The following is a 22,203-nucleotide window of genomic DNA, read 5'->3' as shown; positions in this document are numbered from 1 at the left end:
TTGGGGTGTCTTTAAAACATGGCAATAGATAACAAAACAAATGCCATCAACATGTTGATGACTCATAAATTTATATCTCCAGCTCTGACCTCTCTCCCCTGAACTTTAGATTCATGTTTCTAACTGTTCTCTGGGTGGCTAAGAGGCCTCTTACAGATCTAACACAGACTTTTTCTTTTTTAGTAATAGTTTTAATGAGATATAATTCATATACCATACAATCCACCCATTTAAAGTGTACATTTCGATAGTTTTTACAATATTCATGGTAATGCAGCACAGACCTTTGATTCACACCTTACCACCCCAAACACCCTATGTTCTTTCTTACTGATCTCATGGAGTATTTTTAAGCCCCAAGCCTAGGAATCATCATGGGCTCCTCCCTTTACCTCTTACTCCTCATCAGATCCATCAGCATGTTCTGACAGTTTTATCTTTAAAATATATCACTAATCTAACTGCCTCCTTTCACTTCCAGCACTTCCATTCTAGTTAATCCATCTCTTTGTGTCTGCTGAATTGTCATAGCCTCCTAACTGGTCTGCCTAACTTCCCTCCCAACTGGTTATTCACTCATATGACCCTCAGTCAGTTCTCTACAAAGCAGAATGATGATTATGTTACTCTCTTGCCTGAAAACGTGTAACAATTCCCCTTCTCAGAATAAAATCCAAACTGCTTATCAAAGCCTACAAGGCCCTTGTTAATATCTCCTACCACTTCCCCCTTCCTCACTCTGCTCTAGACACATGGGTTTTCTTTTTGTTCCCTCAAACCACTGAACTCATTCCTGCCTCAGGACCTTTTTACTAACTATTCATTCCACTTGGAATGCTCTTTTTTTTTAATTTATTTTTTTATTGAAGGATAATGGCTTTACAGAATTTTTTTGTTTTCTGTCAAGCCTCAACATGAATCAGCCATAGGTGTACATATATACCCTCCCTTTTGAACCTCCCTCCCATCTCCCACCCCATCCCACCCCTCTATATTGATACAGAGCCCTTGTTTGAGTTTCCTGAGACATACAGCAAATTCCCATTGGCTACCTATTTTACATATGGTAATGTAAGTTTCCATGTTACTCTTCATACATCTCACCTTCTCCTCCCCTCTCCCCATGTCCATAAGTCTATGGAATGCTCTTTGCTGAGATTTTCACAGAGTTTTCTTCATTAGGCCTCTGCTCAAATGTCACCATCTCAGTGGTGGTGGTTTAGTTGCCAAGTCATGTCTCTTTGTGACCCCATGGACTGCAGCCCACTAGGCTCCTGTATCCATGGAATTCTCAAGGCAAGAATACTGGAGTGGGTTGCCATTTCCTTTTCCAGTGGATCTTCCTGACTCAGGGATCAAGCCCAAGTGTCCTGCATGGCAGGTGGATTCTTTACCAACTGAGCCACCAGGAAGCCCCACCACCTCAGAAAGGCCTTCTATGACCATGCCATTTAACATAGGAGCTCCCCTGTCCCTTTCAAGCAAAAGTCACTTTTTATGGCCTTACTCTGATTTTTATTTTCTTTCTGGCACTAATTATTGCTAAGTGATATTGATATTGGTTTTATATTCTACATTTAGTTGTCTATGCATTTGTTATCTTATTTCCTCTATAGTGGCAGCTGTGTAAATGCTCCTCTCAGATTTTCTTCAAGAGAACCTCTTGTAGAAGTATAGCTGACAGCCCCAGCTTACACCCCTATGGATACACCATTGCATTGACACCAAATGCATGCTTTTCCCAGACTGCTCCTAACCAATGATTGAGTATGACAGGTACCCTATAGCTGTCCCAGACCTGAGCGATGCAGGACTCCTCTACTGAGTAACTTTGGCTTTGAGATTCACCATTGACCTGGCTAAAGCTTTCTTAGAATGGTGCTACAGTCTGAGAGTCTTTCTACCCCAGCCTCCTTTCTCTCTTTCTTTCTACAAAGGTCAGACCTGCATTAGGTCTGAAGACTCTCCCTGATTACTCCTGCTCCCTTCCTTTTATCCCTCAGAGGCATTTCCCCCATAAATATCTTATACCTCTAACCCACCTTGGTATCTGCTCTTTGAAAGACCCAAACTCACCCACCTACCATGTGCCCACTGAAGGATCAGGGAGATAATAATAGGCCCACTGGACAAACAGAGGCCTGGAAGTTGGACAGAGCTATTGAAGGTAGGGACCTCAGTGTCTAGAGGCAATAGTGTAGTAAGGCAGCTGCAGTGGATGCTATTTCATGTCAAAAAGTCAAATGGAACTACATATATGCAATATGTGTATGTGTATGTGTATGTGTTAGTCGCTCAGTTGTCTCTGACTCTTCGCAACCCCATGGACTGTAGCCTTCCAAGGCTTCTCTGTCCATGGAATTCTCCAGGCAAGAGTATTGGAATGGGTTTCCATTTCCTTCTCCAGGGGATCTTCCCAACCCAGGGATGGAACCCAAGTCTCCTACAGTGCAGGCAGATTCTTTACCATCTGAGCCACCAACTAGGTCCCATGCAATGCATATCAGGCCAGATACCAGATCAGACCAGCCATCCTACAGCAAACACCAACAGAGACAAGCAGAAAGGGATGGCACTGAGAATTGGCTAGCCATCCCCCAGTTTCTTAAGAGGATATGTGCATTTTCTTCTGTACCACCAATATTTCACTAGGGTGGAGGGTTCCTGAAAAAAATTAAACTAGTTACAGTAAATAAAGAAGCCATATTTAAAAAAAAAAAAGAAGCCATATTTTTTGTATACCTATGTGTAGTATAGAAAGCATTTACCTCACAGAAGAGAGGATCTCTTTAAACATCTTTAGTTTTAACTAAACCATTTTAATGCTCTTTCTCATCTTTCAGTCAATTATCAAGCCAGTGAATCAAAACATATGAGTTTAAAGATCTGGCTTTAGTCTTTTCTTTGCTTTTTACTAGCTTTATGGGCCAGGAAAACTTACTAGTTTCTCAAAACTTGTTTCCTCAACCATAAAATAAGGTAATCTATTTCCAATGCAGATCACATGATTATGGTAAGGACAAATCACATATTTAAAAATTCATAGTTCAATTTATTTTGTTAATTTTATAAAATATTATGCAAATATAAGGTTATTTACAAAGACCCATTACAGCCTGAAAATGCTGATCTATTCTTAAAACTGTTTTTTTTATAGTCTGTGTACCTTTTATATAATGATGCCCTCTGCTGTTCTCTTATATATCTTTACTTCAGATCATGCAAGAGATATGGTGTAATTCATCATTCTATCCAAGATTATTATAGTGGGAATGATACATGAAGATCCATTAGTTTCATTTTAAAGATGAGAGCAAAGCACGGACATAATGGCAAAATGCCCGTGTGTGTGCTCAGTTGCTTTAGCCATGTCCAACTCTTTTGCGATTTCACGAACTGTATCCTGCCAGGCTCCTCTGGTCCATGGGATTTCCCAGGCAAGAATACTGGAATGGGTTGCCATTTCCTCCTCCAGGGGATCTTCTTGACCCAAGAATCTAACCCAAGTCTCCTGCGTCTTCTGCACAGCAGGTGGATTCTTTACCCATTGAGCCACTTGGGAAGTCCAGCAAAGTGCCTACAATCAGTCAAACCAGAGCCAGAATCCAAGCTTCTAGACTCCAAGTTCAGTGCTTTTTAATCAGAATGGCAATATAGAAGTATGAAAACACTAGAGTTCAAAGTGAATGTCCAAGTAGACTTTATCGTTTTGCCCTCAACACTTTTTCTTCCTCTTAAATTCATTATCAACATTAAAAAGTTTTAAGTGGCATCTACCCAGTCACCCAAGAGAAAAACCTCAGTCAGTTTTAATTCTGTCCTCTTCTTTACCTACCACGTTAAATATGTTATATAGTCTCATTAATTCTTCCTTCTAAATGTATTTCACCCTCTTCTCTATTTGGACCCACCTTGATTGAAGCCTTCATCTTTTTACCCTGTGTTATTTCAATAGCCTAAATGTTTTAACAGACTACAGATTTGCTTACCTCTCATTCATTCATTCATTCAATACAATTCTTGCTTAAATCCTTAACAATATTCCAGGAAGTATGCTAGATATGGAGCATTAAAAGAAAAACAGACATAGTCTGTGCTCTCAAGGAACCCCAAATCTAGTAGAGATAAATATGCACACAAGTGTGGAATTCTATTTCCTTCAAAATATTAATAAAATCTACCCATTGAGGACACAAGGCTGAGTTTATTTTCTCCATGTAAGGGGGAATACTAGCTCAGTAGAGACTCAGTAGCATCTATAAAGGGTGAAGGTTAAGTCAGGATACTCATGAGATTGTGCAGTCTTGTTTACAGTGGATCTTTCAATGAGGAGGGGCCTGGATCACAATGCAATAGTTTAAGACTGGTGGACCATACATGTAAATCCATGGCTGATTCATATCAATGTATGACAAAACCCACTGGGAAAAAAAATAATAAAAGTAAAAAAAAAAAAAAAGACTGGTGGACCTAGTAGGTGAGGATTTAGAGGAGAGGGGGGTCAAAGAGCTTTGGGGTGTAAACTATTGGTTGATGATTTCTGTTGAGGAGTTGATGGTTCTCTTGGTAAGGTCCTGGTGGTGGTGGTGGTAGTGGTGGTGGTTTAGTTGCTCAATCATGTCCGACTATTTGCGACCCCATGGACTGTAGCCCACCAGGCTTCTCTGTCCATGGAATTCTCCAGACAAGAACACTGGAGTGGGTAGTAGCCTTTCCCTTCTCCAGGGGGTCTTCCTGACCCAGGGATCAAACCTAGATCTCCTGCATTGCAGACAGATTCTTCACCAACTGAGTTACCAGGGAAGCCCAAAGTCCTGGTAATAAAGTTTATTAGCAACTTTCACCTTTCTAGGCAGGAATTTCCTGAAATAGTAAAGTTATGTTGATGAAGACAGTAGAATAGTAAAGGCAAAGGATGTAGACAATAAATTGTTGTGGTGGTAGATGGTTTCACTTCTCATAAAGAAGTACAACAAAGCATTGTAGATACATATATGGGATACTGAGGGAACATGGAGGAGGGAGTGCCCAATGAACCCTGGAGTTAGAGTGGCAAAGAATTAGAAAAGGTTTTACAGACTTTATCTCTTAAAAGGTGAAGAATATTCTATTTTTGGATATACCCCGTTTTATAAATTCATCCACCAGTTGATAGACATTTGGGTTGTTTCCACTTTTTTGGCTATTATGAATAATGCCACTAGGAACATTCATGTACACATTGTTTTGGTGAACATGTATGTTCATTTATCTTGGGTATATACATAGGTGTAGAATTGTTGGGCCATATGATCACTGTATGTTTAAATTTTTGAGGAACTACCAAATTGTTTTTCAAAGAGGCTGCACCATTTTTCATTTCTACCAGCAATGCATGTGTTCAAATTCCTCCTCATTCTCACCAACACTAGATACTTTCCATATTTTTTTTTAAATTCTAGCCATCCTAGTGGTATAAACTGATATCTCATTATAGCTGTATTTCCCTAGTAACTAAGATGTTATGAGAAAACATCTTTTCATGTGCTTCTTGGCCATTTTTATATCTTCTTTGAAGAAATATCTTTTCAAATCTTTGGCCATTGTGTTTTTAATTTTTTCATTGTATTTTCTTTTAATTGTTATGTTGTAAAAGGTGATTACTGTGGATATTTGCTTGATTTGCAAATATTTTTCCCATATTGTGGGTTGTCTTTTCACTTTCTTGATGGTATCTTTTGAAACACAAAAGTTTACACTTTTTTATTGAGGTGAAATCACATACCATAAAATTAACCACTTTCAAGTGAATACAATTCAGTGACATTTAGTGCATTTAAAATGTTGTACAACCATCACCTTTATCTAGTTCCCAAACATTTTCATCATCACCCCCTAAAAGCCCCCTGTACCTATTAAGCAGTTGTTCCCCATTCCTCATTCCCCCTAGCCTCTGGCAACAACCAATCTATGTTGTGTCTCTATGGATTTACTGTGCTGACTATTTCATATAAATGGAATCATCCTGTATGTGACCTTTTGTGTCTGGCTTCTTTCACTTACTTAATGTGTTCCAGGATCTTGCACGTTGTAGCTTGTGTCAGTCCTTCATTTCTTTAAATGGCTGATTAAATTGGGGAGAGTGAGTCCTCCAACTTTGTTCTTCTTTTTCAAGATTACTTTGGCTATTTGGGTCCCCTTGCAATTCCATATTAATTTGAAGGTTTGCTTTTCTATTTCAACAACAAAAAAAAGATCATTGAAATTTTGATATAGACTGCATTGAATTTGTAGATTATTTTGGGTAGTATTGCCATCTTAACAATATTGTCTCCTAATCCACACAAATGAGATATCTTTCAGTTTTGTCAGATCTTCTTCAATATCTTCCAGTGATGTTTTGTAGTTTTCAGAGTACAAGTCTTTTACCTCCTTGGTTAAATTTGTTCCTAAGCCTTTTATTCTTTGGATATTATTATAAATATAGTTGTTTTTCCTAACTTCCTTTTTAGATTTTTTATTGCTGGTGTGTAGAAACTCAATTAATTTTTTTGTTGTTTTTGTACCCTGTAACTTCAGTGAATGTATTTATTGTAGTGTGTGTGTGTGTGTATTCTCTTGAATGTTATAGATATACAAAACAATATATATTAATGTTATCTGCAATAGAGATACTTTTACTTCTGTGTTTCCAATTTAGATGACTTTTATTGCCTAACTGATCTGGACTAAAGCTTCTAGTATAATCAGCATTTTAAATAGTAATAGTAAAAGCAGTTATCCTTGCTTCATTTCTGATCTTAGGGAAATATTTCCAGTCTTTCATCATTGAGTATAGTACTAACTGTGGATTTTTCATAAATGGTCATTATCATGCTGAAGAAGTTCCCTTCTATTCTTATTTTGTTGAAAGTTTTTATCAAGAGAAGGTGGTTGGAGTCCATCAATTACCTTTTCTACCCTAACTAAAATCATGTGGTTTATTTCTCTCTTCTGTTAATACAGTGTATTAATTACATTGATTAATTTTCTTATGTAAACCACCCTTGCATTCCTGGGATAAATCTCACTTATTGTGGTCCTTTTAATATGCTGATAGATTTGTTTGCAAGTATTTTGTTGAAATTGCTTGAATCTGTGTTCGTATGGCATATTTGCCTGTAGTTCTCTTGTGATGCCTTTGCCTGGCTTTGATATCAGGGGAAAACTGTCCTTGTAGAATGAATTCAGAAGTAGAATGAATTCTACTTCTATTTTGGTGGGAGAGTTTGAGAAGGATTGGTGTTCATTCTACTTTAACTGTTTGGTAAAGTTCACCAGTGAAGCCATCTGGTCCTGGACTTTTCTTTGTTGAGACTTTTTTTTTTTTTAATTACTGATTCATCATTCCTAACTGTTATAGGTCTATACAGATTTTCCATTTATTCTTGAGTTGGTTTGGTAATTTGATTCTAAGAATTTGTTGTCATATAAAAGTTTTAAATTTTGATTAAGTCCAATTTTTTATTTTCCTTTGTTGCTTATGCTTTTATCATATCTACAAAACTGTAGCCTGACTCAAGGTAATGAAGATTTATTCCTATGTTTTCTTCTAAAACTTTTATAGTTTTAGCTCCTATATTTAGTTTGATGGTCCATTTTGAGTTAATTTTGTTTACGGTATGAGAGGAGGATTGAAGTTTATTTATTTCTGCATAAATGGCCAGAGAAGCCTGGTGGGCTATAGTCCATTGTGTCACAAAGAGTCTGACACGACTGAATGACTCACTTCACTATGGATATCCAAAAGTTCCTGTACCAGATAGGAAAGCAATAGGATTTTGACATCCATCAGTTTTGTGTTCAACAGTCCTCAAACTTTGTGTAGACTTTAGCATCAGGATGGGGGTATTGCATGGAGTGTTATTTTGGTGTCAGGTTGAAGATGCAGGGCGTACAGCATTCTGAGAAAGGTCTTGCTTGTTGGGCAATTCAGAACAAGGCAGGACATACTGACATCTCCCTCAGACCTCGGCCCTAAATGAGAGCGAAGAAGGCTGTTAATTGTCTTCATGGCAGGCATTTAGAATGCTTATAAAGCTCTCCAGTTGCCTGACACTTATCTAACATGCAACTTATGGGTTGGATTGAAGCTTTGGTTGCTCATGGCTCCAAACACAAATCTTTTCTTCTTTCCCTTCTCATTCTCTCAGGGCTCTCCTCTTTCTGTTTCCCAAAGTGCCTGCAAGTAACCTGGGAGATCACCTAAGATGCTGTTGGTGGTGGTGGTAGCAATAGTAGTAGCAGCAGCAGATAATAAGAAGAGATGGGGAAAAATAGAGAAGATGGACTTGGCAGGAGGTAAGGAATACAGAAACTAGAAAGTACCTAGGAATGAGCAAGAAGGGCATCCAGAAATCCAGCAGTGAGGCTTTAGCATTTGCAGAGAGGAGGGGCAGAAGAACTTTAGTAGTGCAACAGGTGGCTACAAGACAACATTCAAGTTGGAGAAAAGTTAGGGGGGGTGTCAGTGGGCAAAGAAGAGAAAACACTCAGATGCTTTAATAGAGAGGAAACAAACAAGGAAATTCTCATTTCCTTCTAGAGGAAATTTAAGAAGTATGAACATAGTTGAGAAACATGGCTCACACTCTCTTGGTACTTAATCTCTATCTCTTAGGCTGGCAAGAAGACCAGAACCACTCTGATACCTTGGTTCAGTGTAAAGGCTGAAATATGTGTAATTTTCCCCTACCAGAGAACATTTGCAGGTTTTTAGGAACTGTGACAGGCTTCTGGAGAAGAGAACTGGGAAAAGCGGATGCATTTCAATTGCATTATTAAAATTGCACTCTGGGGGGCAGTGTGGTAGAGTTTAAAGATCCCAAGCTCTGTAAGGGACAGACAGGAATCCAAATCTTGCTTCTGCTGCTTTACTCATTGTGTGGCTTTGGACAACTGACCTTACCTCTCTGAGCCTTGGTTTTTCTCCCTCCAAAATGCAGCTTCTAGGTACCTCTTAGAGTTCTTGTGAGAACTAAGTGAGAGAACGTCAGCAAAGCTCCTAGCACAGTGTCTGAGTCATGTACTACTAGGTGTTCAGTGTGAGCCAGTTCCTTCCTCATTCTCTTTTCACTGCATTCTAGGCACAAACTGGAATGGTCTCCTGTTGCTAAAGACTTTGACTCAGTAACCCTACTTCTGATATTTCATTCCAAGGAAAGTCCTTCAAAGAACAGAAAACATTTTGCGGTCAAACATGTTCATTGTGTTTGTTAATAGTAAAAAACAAAACAAACAAAAAACAAAGTAAAACAAATATCCCAACTGTCTAACAGTAAGAGAATGTATTTATTAAAAATAATATCCATGAATATTTTAACTACACAGTATTTACATTATAGTATTAATATAATTAAATTTGCATATATGATTCTATATAACTATTAAATATGTTGAAAAATATGCATAGGAAAAATACTAAAATGAAATACACCAAAATATTAATGATGGTTGCCTTTAGATGGAGAGTTAAGACTTTTAAAATATTTTCTATCATACACATAATTACTTTTTTATTAAAAAATAAAATTTAATTTAATTACAGAATAATTTTTAAAAGGCTCTTGAGGAATACTATACAGCAATGAGAACGATCTACAGCTACATGCAACAGTATGGATGAATTTCATGAGCATAATGTTGAGCAAAAGAAGCCAGGTGCAAAAGAGTACACAGTGCATAATTCAGTTTATATAAAGTACAAAATCAAGCAAAGCTAAACTATGTTATTAATAATCAGGATAGTGAGCAGGTAGTAACTTATGCATCTGGTTCCTTCTGCTTCATACATTTCCTTCTGTTCCTTACATTTGTGAAATTCATTATGTCTGTGTGTATGTGGGGGTGAAAGTGATTGAAAAGGGACATAAGGGAACTTCTGGGATCTCATAATCTTCTCTTTCATGATCTGGGTGCTAGGTGTGCTCAGTTAGTCAAAATCTATCACCCTTGTGAATATTTTACTTTAGTAGAAAATAAGATATAAAATGGATGGATGGATGGATATATAAGTAGGCAAGTGAATAGATAGAAAATGTACTGAGTGAAAGCAAATCATCATTGGTACACTATCTGAAGGCCAAAAAGAAACCCTTCTTTGCCACAAGATGGCAGCATTAGTTCCTTGGAAATCAAATTCCAAGGTGCTCTTTGAGAACCAAATATTTGGTATAATATCTTCAAAGAGGAGAACTTATAGATTTTACAGTCCAACTTGCTCTCATTTTCCAGATGAAAGTAAAAAGGCCATAGAAAGATGATTTGTCCCAAATCACACTGCTGATTAGAAGACCTAGGCTGAAAACCCCAGGTTTCAAGGCTATCAGCTTGTATTGCCACACTGAAAATGCATAGTTTCAGCTCTGGTTCATTTCTACCATATTCTGGAATAAGATGTTTACCAAGAAGTGCCTCTCCTTTTATAACTCCAAAAAGCAGAAGTCTCAAATGGACTGGAAAATTCATGACTAGAACTGACAGTGTTGACAGGTTGCAGTGTGAAATTTCCTTATATGAATAATTTAAAACATCATATGGCTAAGACTGTGTGAGCTGGCTTAGGTTTCTACTTCCTTAGATGTGAAAGATAGATTAGATACCCTCTCTGTTTTTTTCCTCTCCTTCTCTTTGGTTCTTTGTTCTCCTCCCCTGCTTCCTTCCTTCATTACTGTCTTGTATGTCTGTTTGAAACACAGGAGCCCCCAATGCCTCTCAGAACCAAACATTCAAAATCAAGTGTAATGTCTTTCTTGAACAGACCAGACCTCAGCCCTGTGTTAAGATTTGTCACTGTTGCAAAGGACTTGCAACGGAGAGCCCATGTAGAAGATGAAAGTGTCAAACTAAGATGAAAGATTTCTGTCCATCTAAACTGGGACTTTGGAGAGGTTCCTTGATGGGTAAGGACATCAACAGTCAGAGGAGGAAGACCCTCAGCAGATTCTACAGTATGCACAAAAATCTTTGATAATCTCTGATTGAAAGATGGGCTTCATATATACGGGCCAGGTGGATTGAAAGAAGGAGGGTGGATTTGCACCCAAGAGAACCTTGTGCCGTGCCTGGGGACATTTTTGGTTGTCACACTGTGAGACGGTACAACTGGATTCTAGTGAATGGAGGCCAGGGATGCTGCTAAACATCCTGCAATGCGCAGGAGATCCCCCACAGCAAATAATTACCCAGCCCCAAATGTCAACAGTGCCGAGGTTGAGAAACCCTGTGCTCTATAAAATTGGATCCCAGAGAAATAATGTCACAGAAGCCAGTTTTAAAAAAACCAGACCCCCCCCCAAAAAAAAAAACCCCAAAACCACCAGAGAAACACAAATGAATCACTCAGTGTCTAACTCCAGGATGAGGACCCATAAGGAAGTGAGGACCTATAGAGAAACAGTGCAGTTCCATTTGGGTTAGCTCCTATTTTATAATATAATGCTGCTTTTTTATTTCTTCTGAGACCAGAAGCATTCAAGTTAGTTCTTAAAATACTGAGTGCACTAGGCAGTCACAGAATTCCTTCACCAAGGGCACTCCCCAAGGTCTACGTTTCAAGGTAAGGGAGTCAACCTTAGCCTGACATTTCCTTCTCTGCTCTCTTTCTAAACTCGTGACAAAGGAATTTGAATCTGAATCTCCTTTGAAAGAACTGCAAAACATTTCCTGGCATCACTCACATTTTATATATGACTAAGATCATTCCTGACACCTCTTAAGAAAAAATGACTGTCAGCCTGCCCTGCAGCCCACCGAGTCCATACTCCAGCTGCTCCCAGTCCCACCCCAGTCCTGCTTGTTGTCACCAACAAGCATAAAGGGCACAAGCAGAAAAGCTCAACAGAGTGAGGCCTCAGGTTACCAGAACTCCTTTTTTTTTATGTCTGAGAGAAGTGTTCTGGTTTATTTATATTTCTGGGTAACCAAGGTATAAACAGAAAAGGCATTGTTTCAATTCTTGTGGCTAAAAATCTTTCTAATGTGTATGTCTTTCTTTAGGAAGTTAGGAAGTAAGAGAACCTGGAGGACAAGGTTGAAGCAGATATTTTCATGGCCTTAACCATTGTCTTGCTCATCAGTGACCACTATCCAGGCCTGAAGACGATAATTGGAATATTAGAACTTTAGAAGTAGTCCGATCCCTCATTTTACAAATGAGGGAACTGAATTGCAGAGAGGGAAGTGAACAGGGTGACAGAGCTGAAAAGACTTCGAACCAGCTTCAGTGTGAGCATATATTTTCTAAAATCGGGAAGGGAAATAATCTAACTTAAGTTGAAGGTCATCACTAGCATAAATAGAAGGCATAAGTTTCTGTTCTTCATCCACTTCTTCTGTAAGTACCAGCCAGAACTCTACTGACAGAGTAAAGGATTGAAGCAATTTTCTGAATCATTTGGACTGAAGCCCCATTGCATAGCTATAGCCTTTAAATATATGTGGTGCGGCTGTAAAGCAATGTGACCAGTTTCCACAAACCACACAAGAAAACTGGGCACACTATTATATATTCATACTGCATGCTCTGGATTTTCCATGAATACAGGGAACAGGAAATCCAGAAATAACCCCCAAACTTGTTTTGGAGCCAATTTCTACCTCTACCTTCAACAGACTTTTTGCAAAATCCACTAAGGAGAAGCAGAATGAACTTAACCATACCATCACATTTCTTATCTTTTTTCTTATACATGTTTGTTTCACCTTCCCCTGGTGCTAATACCAAGGCACTTGGCAAAACCTTCAAAAGGAAGGGGGAATATAAGGAGAAGGCAAATGAAAAATAAGCATGTAGTAAAAGATGAAAATGATAAAACAGTGATTATGATGCTGACACTTTAAGAGAGGATTTGTTAGCTTCTCCCTCTAATTTTGCCCAATAGCTTTGCTAACTCAAGGTGTGGTCCAAGGATGAGCAGCATTGACATTAACTGAGAGTTTATTACAAAAGCAGTCTCGGACCCTTATGGCATTTCTCAAGGTAAACAAGATCCCCACGTGATTTGTGTGCAAATGAAAGTTTGTGAGGCATTGATGTCAAGCGTGGTGAGGATAACTCTGGATTAGGACTTGGAAAACCAGGTTTCTCTTTCTGCTTCGGTCACTTAGTGGCTTAAAAAATGTATCCAAATCACTTCTACTTTCTGAGCTTCAGTTTTCTCATGGTACAATGAGGGAATTGAACTAGAAGACCTCTGAGGGTCTTTATGCCTCCAAATTCTAGAATTCTAATGAACAGTGCACATCTGATTTGGATGCTTCTTCTAAAACACCTCTGCATTAACAGAGGTGCCTACTGTGGCTTCTCCAGCATGGTGATCTCAGGGTTATGTAACTTCTTAAGGGGCAACTGACTTCCCTCAGAGAGATTATCTTAAAAGAACCAGGTAAAAGCTGCCTGGTTTTTTAGGACTTACCATCAGAAGTAGTGTAATATCACTTCTGTCAGATTGTATTGGTTGAAGCCATTACAAGCCACCTTGACTCCTAGAGGGGAAGATGGACTCCACATCTTGATGGGAGGAGCTCCAATGGATTTTTGGTCATTTTTCAAAACCTCTACAGTACTCAGGAGATAAATAGCACTGAGGGAACACTGTTTAGTCAATCAGTGGAACTTTAGTCCAAAGGATTGGACTGTGTGTGCAGACAAGGACTCCCTTTTCCCACTCCTGCATGGAGCTCATACAGGAGATCGAGCTGAGCAGGATGCTGAGGAGGCTGTTTGGTCCCCCTCTCCATGGCCCTCACCATATCTCCCATCACTGGATCTTAGAACCTGGCCTAACAGGGGGAAGGGAGGGATGCCATAAGGAAAACTGTTCTGCCATTCCCTCTGTCTCTCATCACCCCTCTCTTTTCTATAAGATCTAAATGGGCTAAGCCACCCACTCTCTGTCTCTGTACCCTGGTCCTGCCCAAATTTCCAAGATCCTGGGAATGGTGTCTTATTGCTCCAGCCCTCTGGGATCAGAAAGAATAAAAAGAACAAGCTATGCAGAAAAGAAGGGCTCCAAGAGAGCCAAAAGAAAGCAAGGGTTTGTTTGCTTTAAGCCAGTTCTATTTATAATTCCTATATTCCACCCCTAGCAGGGTGGTCTAATTGTGTGGCTCTGTGGACTCCAGAACTTCATTTTACTCTTGATCCACACCAGAGCTCTTACTCTGGCTGGGAGGAGGGAGTTTCAGTCCCTAATTTCTCTCTCTCCCAAGAGTTACAGTGTGTGCCACTTGGTTACTGTCAATCACTTATTCTGTGCCAGTCACTCTGCCACTTTACACTCATCCAGTTTAGGTCTCACAACAGCCCTGTGAGGTGTATAATATTATCCTTAAGTCATAGGTGACAAACACAAGGCTCAGTTGAGCTAAAATAACTTGTTGCAGCTCATACTGTTAGTATAAAGCAGAACTTAGATTGAAACCAAGGCAAGCTGATCCCAAAGCCTGCAAGTAGCAATCTCTCAGTGTTTCTCTCAACTGAGCAACAGGGACAGTAGCAGTTATCATAAAGCTATAAGAACAATATATTTATAGTCAATAAGACTATTGCTCAGGGTCTATGTGCAATTAATATATAAATAACCAGTATCAATAAATAACCAAGTGTTTAAGAAGGATTAAGTAGCAACAATAATGGTAACTTTTTTAAAAAAGTATACAATGTGCCAAGAGCTAATGAACCATTTCACCTACATTAATTTGTGAATTTTGCACAACATCTTGGGTGATAGATACTGTTATTATCATATTTTTTTAATTCAGTAAAAGGAGGCATAGAAAAGGTAAATAACTTGACAAAAATCAAACTGTAGTTGACATGGCAAAGATTTAAACACAGGCCACCTGACTCAAGAGTCTGCTCTTAACCATTATGCAGTATTGTCTCTCTTAAATGTATCTGCCCAAGAAAGTTGCAATCATAGGTGTTATTAATATTTCTAGGAAGACAAACATATGTAGCTTACCCAAGAGGTACATAGTATTAAAAATCTAACAGCAATTTTGGTTAAGGTCTTGCATCACCCCTGAACAAAGATTTGTTTTTGACTAGCTCAATAGCAGTACTTTGCACATAGGAGATGCTCAATAACCATTTCCATGATGGACTTATTTTACTCAGTCATTCTACTCTAGGATCCTTAAGACTGCACAAACCAGAAAGCTAAATAAAAACAAATGTTTCTGTTTATGCTCAAATTTGTTGAACATCATCAGTGCATGAGACTGTGTGCTAAGCATTTGGGGGAACACAAGATATGAAATCTGACATCAAGAGCTTCCCCAAAGTTCCTGGTCTGGGGTAGAACTTTATATATAAAATAGATGTCATCTTACTATTTCTTGTATCTTTGCATCACTACCTTTTTCCTCTAGAAAGATTATTTTTCTAAATCTGATTCCTTAATCCTGGAGCTGTTAGGCTGTCATCAGTCTTGTTGCAGACTCCTATCCCCACTACTTCTCTAGGTATGGTCCCTTACATAGAGATGTCTCTCTGCTTTACCGTATTTCACCCACTATGCCTGGAGAGTTGCAACTGCCAACCAGCTTATTAAAGGAGTGAGGGCAAAACCCCAATATGGCTGCATCTTGGCTTTTCTCTCATGTGGTCCCTTCAGCAAGTGCCAACCATCAGCTTACCACATTAAGTACAAATACTTCTCTCTTCTTTTTCTAGTCTACTCTCTATCTGCTCCCTTACCCACCACCAACCACCAGTCAACCAACTCTCCCTGCTCCTACGTAAAGATCTTCGGTCAGGCAGAGAGACCCCTGTCTGCAGGAATAATGCTACACTCATTCTCACCTCCTTGTATTGATTCACTGAATTCTCTTTTCCTCCTGCTACCAGTAGTGCTTGTATCAGCCAATCCAACACTTGATGGAATTCTTGTAACAGACACCCATTATATCATGTATCAGTTTTGATTTCTCAACTATATAGTGCTACTTTGGTTTATACTAAGAATATATATTTGGTCTTCATTATACCTATTTTTGGAACAGAGTGCCTAAGTCAGGAAAATTATAAAGATGTCTTTCATTATATTAATAGGGTGACTTTCATTCCTACCAGGCAGTAATGAGCCCTCCTTCCACCATGATATCAGAGAGACCACCTGGAGAGCCTGGACTTCCATGCCCACAAGCAGTAGCAAAGAGTCCCTAACATTCTCTACTGGAGTGCTTTCGGAGGAAGCCTAGTGGAGAGTAATGAAACTATGCCTAGCATTATGTCAATTGAATGCAAGGAGAACCAGAAGTCCCACCCCCACACAGCAAAAATGAGGAGCACTTCCCTAACTTCGCTGTCAACAGAGGCCAAATGGGAAACTTGGATTTCTATATCCACTAATGAGGTGGCCCTCTCTCCTTCCCCCAGTGTAATGGTGTCAAATAAAGTCAACTTAAACAGAAGTTTTAAATAAGATCCAGACTCAAAACATAATATGAAAATGTCCAGGTGTCAATTGAAAATTGCTCATCATGACAAGAACCAGGAATACATCAAACTGAGTGAAAGAGACAATCAATAGATGCCAACACAGAGAAGATAGATATGTTAGCATTATTTGACAAAGATTTTAAAGCAAGGACTTCCCTGGTGGCTCCAACGGTAAAGCATCTGCCTACAATTTGGGAGACCCAGGTTCAATCCCTGGGTCAGGAAGATCTCCTGGAGAAGGTAATGGCAACCCACTCCAGTATTCTTGCCTGGAAAGTCCCATGGATGGAGGAGCCAGGTAGGCTACAGTCCATGGGGTTGCAAGAGTCAGACACAACTGAGCGACTTCATTATCTTTCACTTTTAAAGCAACCATTATAGAACCACTCCAAAACATAATTTTGAACACTGTTAACTCATTTTTAAAAAGGAAAACTTCAGCCAAGAAACAGTAAATCTCAGCAATAAATAGAAGATACAAAAAAGAACCAATTTTTTTTTATTTGGGAATTGAAAAATAGAGTAACTGAAATAAAAAGTTCCATTGGATAGCTCAACAGCAGAGTGCAGTGTATAGAAGAAAGATTCAGTGAACAGGGAAATAGTACAATAAAAATCACCATCTGAGCAACAAAGAGAAAAAAGACTGAAGAAAGAGCCACAGGGTCATGTGGCACAACAGCAAAAGATCTTACATTTGTGTCTTCAGACTCCCAGAAGCAAAGGAAAAAGAGATCAAGCCTTGAAAGGTACTTTAAAAAATAATGACTGAAACCTTCCTAAATTTAGCAAGAAGCATAAACCTACTGATTCAAGAAGTGAACCTCAGGCCAAAACCAGAGTAGTCTATGCCAAGATACATCATAATTAAAGTAATGAAAACTAGAGAAAGAAAAATCCTTGAAAGCAGTCAGAGAAAAAGAGTAGAAATCATACAAAATGTATTATTTGACCACAAAGGAATCAAGCTAGAAATTAATAACATAAAGATAATAGGAAAAGCAACAAATACTTGGAAAGTAAACAACAGTATTCTAAATAATCCATGGGACCAAAAGAAATAAAAAAATGTGTAATAGCCAGGACATGGAAGCAACCTAGATGCCCATCAGCAGACGAATGGATAAGGAAGCTGTGGTACATATACACCATGGAATATTACTCAGCCATTAAAAAGAATTCATTTGAACCAGTCCTAATGAGATGGATGAAGCTGGAGCCCCTTATACAGAGTGAAGTAAGCCAGAAAGATAAAGAACATTACAGCATACTAACACATATATATGGAATTTAGAAAGATGGTAACGATAACCCTATATGCAAAACAGAAAAAGAGACACAGAAATACAGAACAGACTTTTGAACTCTCTGGGAGAAGGCGAGGGTGGGATGTTTTGAGAAGAATCGGGTGGAGAGGGAGGTGGGAGCGGGGATTGGGATGGGGAAGACGTGTAAATCCATGGCTGATTCATATCAATGTATGACAAAACCTACTGAAATGTTGTGAAGTAATTAGCCTCCAACTAATAAAAAAATTAAAAAAAAAAATGTGTAAAGAAATGAGTGAAAATGAAAAGACAATTTATCAAAATTTGTGGAACATAGATAGCTAAAGCAGTGCTGAGAGGGAAAGTTATAGCACTAAGGAAGGAAGGAAGGAAAGAACAAAGGAAAGAAAGGAAGGAAGAAAGAAAACTACAGACCAATATCCTTCATGAATATAGATGGAAAAACCCTTGAACAGTTAAGAACTCAGCAATATATAAAAGAATTATACATCATGAACTATGGAATGTATTCAAAGATAAACATATTAATAGCTATATAGGTAAAGATGACAGTCAATAGTATTGCACTTTTTTTGCCTGAAACTACATTTTTCCTTCTGTATGATTTAAAAAATCAGTAAATAAAGCAATAATTATAAATCAATATTATTGGGCATACAGTGAGTAAAGATATAAGGTATAACACTAACAACATTGACTATGAAACTGTAAAGGAGTTTTTAATATAAAATAGTTTTTATACTGTTGAAACTAAGTTGTTATTAATTCAAACCTGATTGTTATAAAGTTAAGATGGGGACTTCCCTGGTGGGCCAATGCAGGGAACATGGGTTCGATTCCTGCTCTGAGAAGATTTCACATGCTGTGGGCAATTAAGCCCATGGGCCATAACTACTGGGCCTGTACTCTAGATTTCTTGAGCCACAATTGCTGAGCCTATGTGCAGCAACTGCTGAAGCCCTCGTGCCTAGAGACTGTGCTCCACGACAAGAGAAGCCACTGCACTGTAAGTAGAGAAAGCCCATTTGCAGCAATGAAGACCCAGCACAGCCAAAAATAAGTAAATAAAATTTTTTAAAAATTAAAAAAAAAAAGAAACTGGAGCGTAGACTTGCCCAAGGTCACGTAGCTAGTGAGTCAGGGAGGCAGAATTATAAAAAAATGTTAAGATGGTGATTGTAATCCCCAAGATAACCACTAAAAGAAACAACTTTAAAATATACATAAAAACAAACAAGAAAGGAATCAAAACAGTATGCTAGAAAAATAAATGAATCACAAAAAGGCAGTAAAGGAGGCAATGAGGCACAAAAGTTATGGTAATATAGAAAACAAAGCAAAATGGCAGAAGCCTTTCCTTATCCGCAGATACTTCAAACGAAGGGATTAAACTCTAGAATGGATTTAAGAAACATGATCCAACTATATATTTCTACAAGAGACTCTCTATTGAAACACACAACCTGGATGAATCTCCAGAGGATTATGCTAAGAGAAAAAAAGCCAAACCCAAAGGTTACATACTATATGCTTCATTTATATAACATTCTTGAAATAACAAAATTGTAGAAATGGAGAACAGATTAATGATTGCCAGAGGCTGTGTGGGTGGATATATAAAGGAAGTGGATGAAGCTATAAATGAGCACCATGAGGGATTTTTTCCAGTGATGAAACTGTTCTGTTTTGTGACTGTATCAATGCCAATATCCTAGTGCTGATATTACACTATAGTTTTGCAAGATGTTAACTTTGGGGAAACTAGGTAATTGTTACATGAGACCTCTCAGCATTTTTTCTCACTACTGCATATGAATCTATAATTATCTCAAAATAAAAAATTAAATTTAAAAACTCAGAATGCATAGAAAGAAGTGGATGGATGTATCTCCATTCTGGATGGAGATGTACTATATGTGAGTGACTATATTATTGCAGAATGTATTTTTCCTTTGGGCTTTAAACAACTTTTGAATTTGTCTAATATAAATTACATTATTTGTATATTAATTTGGGTTATTCGTGCAGATGTGTGGGGATCATCAAAGTGGTTTCTCCTTCCTCCTTCTTCTTCTCCCCCTTCCCACAAGACTCCCAGATTATTTAACCAACCTCCCCACCAGACTCTTATACCACCCCACCCCACCACATCCCTGTATCTGCCTTTAGATCTTGCAATTACATCATACAGTCTTTCCTGCACCTAGCTGGGATCAAAGCCTTACCTTAAGGCTAGGATCTGTAGATGGATTTCAGGTTTCAATCTAGGGAAAAGGACAGGGATAGAATTTGGAAGATTCAGAGAGGGAGCAGGAGGCCCTTTGCTACATCCTTGATAAAATACACAGTACATAAACTAGGGACTGAGAGAAAGACTCCTGGGATATGCTTGTGCATGGTTTTTTTTTTTTTTTCTGTTTTTATTTTTTGCACTTGCCCACACAGCTTTACAAATGAATCCAGAAAATAGGCACTTGACTCCCTTTTCTCTTCTAGAAATGCTGATTCTTCTGAGGAATGAGTGCTTACCTCCCTCCTAAACAACAAATCAAAGCCCTGAAAATCATTTGCAAAGACACAAGTTTTGCCCTTGATTAATTTCTTATTTCACCTTGTTCTTACTTAAGGCTGAAAGCATGTGATGTGTTTCAGTTTTAAATGAGCCCTGCTGACTTGGACTCTTGAAGTATCTTGTTGTTGCTTTTGGGGAGGGGAGGGGAAGATTCCTGTTAATTTTTTTCCAGCATTTTATTAGGAAACTTTCAAAGACTCAGAAAAGGTGAGAGAATTTTTCAGTGAGCACTTGTATACCCACCATATAGATTCTAGAGTCTCCATTTTATTATACTTGCTTTATAACATACTTTCCATCTAGCCACCTTATTAATACACACATCAATCTGCTGTATTTATCATTTTGAGATCTCCTTTGATATCAAAGGAGGTTGAAGACTTCAGCACACTTCCCCCTAAACATTTCAGAATGCATGTTATTAGCTAGAGTTCAGTAATTTCCTAATGTTCTTTTGTTCTTTTAATGTAAAACTTACATACAACAGAAGTGATATGTTGATATGTTAGTGATATGTTGGCTGAGTTTTGACATATATATACAAATATGTAATCCAAACTTCTGTCCAGATACCAAATAGCATCATCAGAAATCTCACTCCTACTCTTTCCCAGATAGTCCCTGCCCTCAGTGCCCTTCAGAGGTAACCAGAATTCTTATATTTTTGTGCCAGTGCTTAGATCTGCCTCTCCTAGAACTTAACATAATAGAATCACAAAGTACGTACTCATTATAGAAGGCTTCTTTCACTCTACATAATGCATTTAAGTCATACTTGTTATGTATCAGTAGTTCTTTCCTTTTTATTACTAAGTAGTATTTCGTTGTTTGAGGACACCACATTTTATCTATTCTTCTGTTAATTGGCACCTGCCTTGTTTCTAGTCTTATGCTATTATGCATAAAGCTGCTATAATTGTATTTTTCTGTCTGTTACTAAATGTTTCTTATTTGAGGAAATACCCTAGGGTATTTCAGTTGCATGAATGGAGGTAGGGAAAGTGATGGTCTCTCACATGGTGGTTGGGAAAAGGGATATCCATGTCCCTTTCACACAGTGGCCTGGAAAAGGGACATCCATCCCTGGATGTGCTTCCTCTGAATTCATAAATTACTCTGTTTGAGCAGGCCTAACTTTGACTTACTTTGACTGTGTGATTTAACCCTCACAAACTCAAATCAGTTTTTCTCATTGTTTTGCAGGAAAAAGCCAGTTCTGACTCTATGTTGGATCTTTTACCATTAACTTTTGCTTCCATTGCTTTTGCTCACTAAAAGGATACTATTTATACATAACAGCCTGCCTGGGGGAACCCTGCCCCTCTGTCTGAATATTAAACCAAAGTGCTTTTGTTCAGGGCCATGTCCACCTGTGAATGGCAGGAAGGAAGAAATTAACACATCCCTTCCCTGAGGCTTGCCACTCGAGGAGATATTTGCAAGATTAATGGCCTTTTTACCTCACCTCTGTTCTATAAAAGAACCTGCCATCCAGACCTCCATAAGATGATTATCTTGAGACTGGTCTGCCATTTTCTCAATCAACGGACTTTCCAAATGAAGTCATACTCCTTGCCTCAACACTTCATCTCCTGGATTTATTGGCCTGTAGTGTAGAGAGCAAAATGAGCTTGGACTCAGTAGTAATTGTCCACAGGCTCCACCCTAACACTGGCTTCCATTGTGTTTAATGTAGACAACTGCGACAGGTTCCTATTGGGTATTCCATTTCTGTTCTAGTCATCTGTTATCAAAAAGTCACTGTAATAATACTCATTTTAAAAACTTTAAATTAGCATAAAGTTGACTTGGGATGTATACATTTCTATAAACTATAACACATTGTAGAAAAAACTTTGTCCTTTAATGGAAAATTA

The 22,203-nt window shown here is 38.4% G+C and overlaps 1 protein-coding gene across 1 annotated transcript in view; it reads left to right on the top strand.

Annotated features, from left to right (window-relative positions):
• Nucleotides 1-22,203, top strand: part of DCX (doublecortin) — a 389,065-nt gene that overhangs the window by 231,543 nt on the left and 135,319 nt on the right. Inside the window, exon 4 of the transcript XR_009692016.1 lies at nt 16,097-17,760. The gene's annotated coding sequence lies outside the window, so the exon portion shown is untranslated. Of the gene's footprint in view, nt 1-16,096 lie in introns of the transcript that reaches the window.

This window comes from Dama dama, chromosome X, assembly GCF_033118175.1.
Source record: "Dama dama isolate Ldn47 chromosome X, ASM3311817v1, whole genome shotgun sequence".
NCBI classification, from domain to species: domain Eukaryota; kingdom Metazoa; phylum Chordata; class Mammalia; order Artiodactyla; family Cervidae; genus Dama; species Dama dama.
This window is presented reverse-complemented; position numbering and strand designations above follow the sequence as displayed.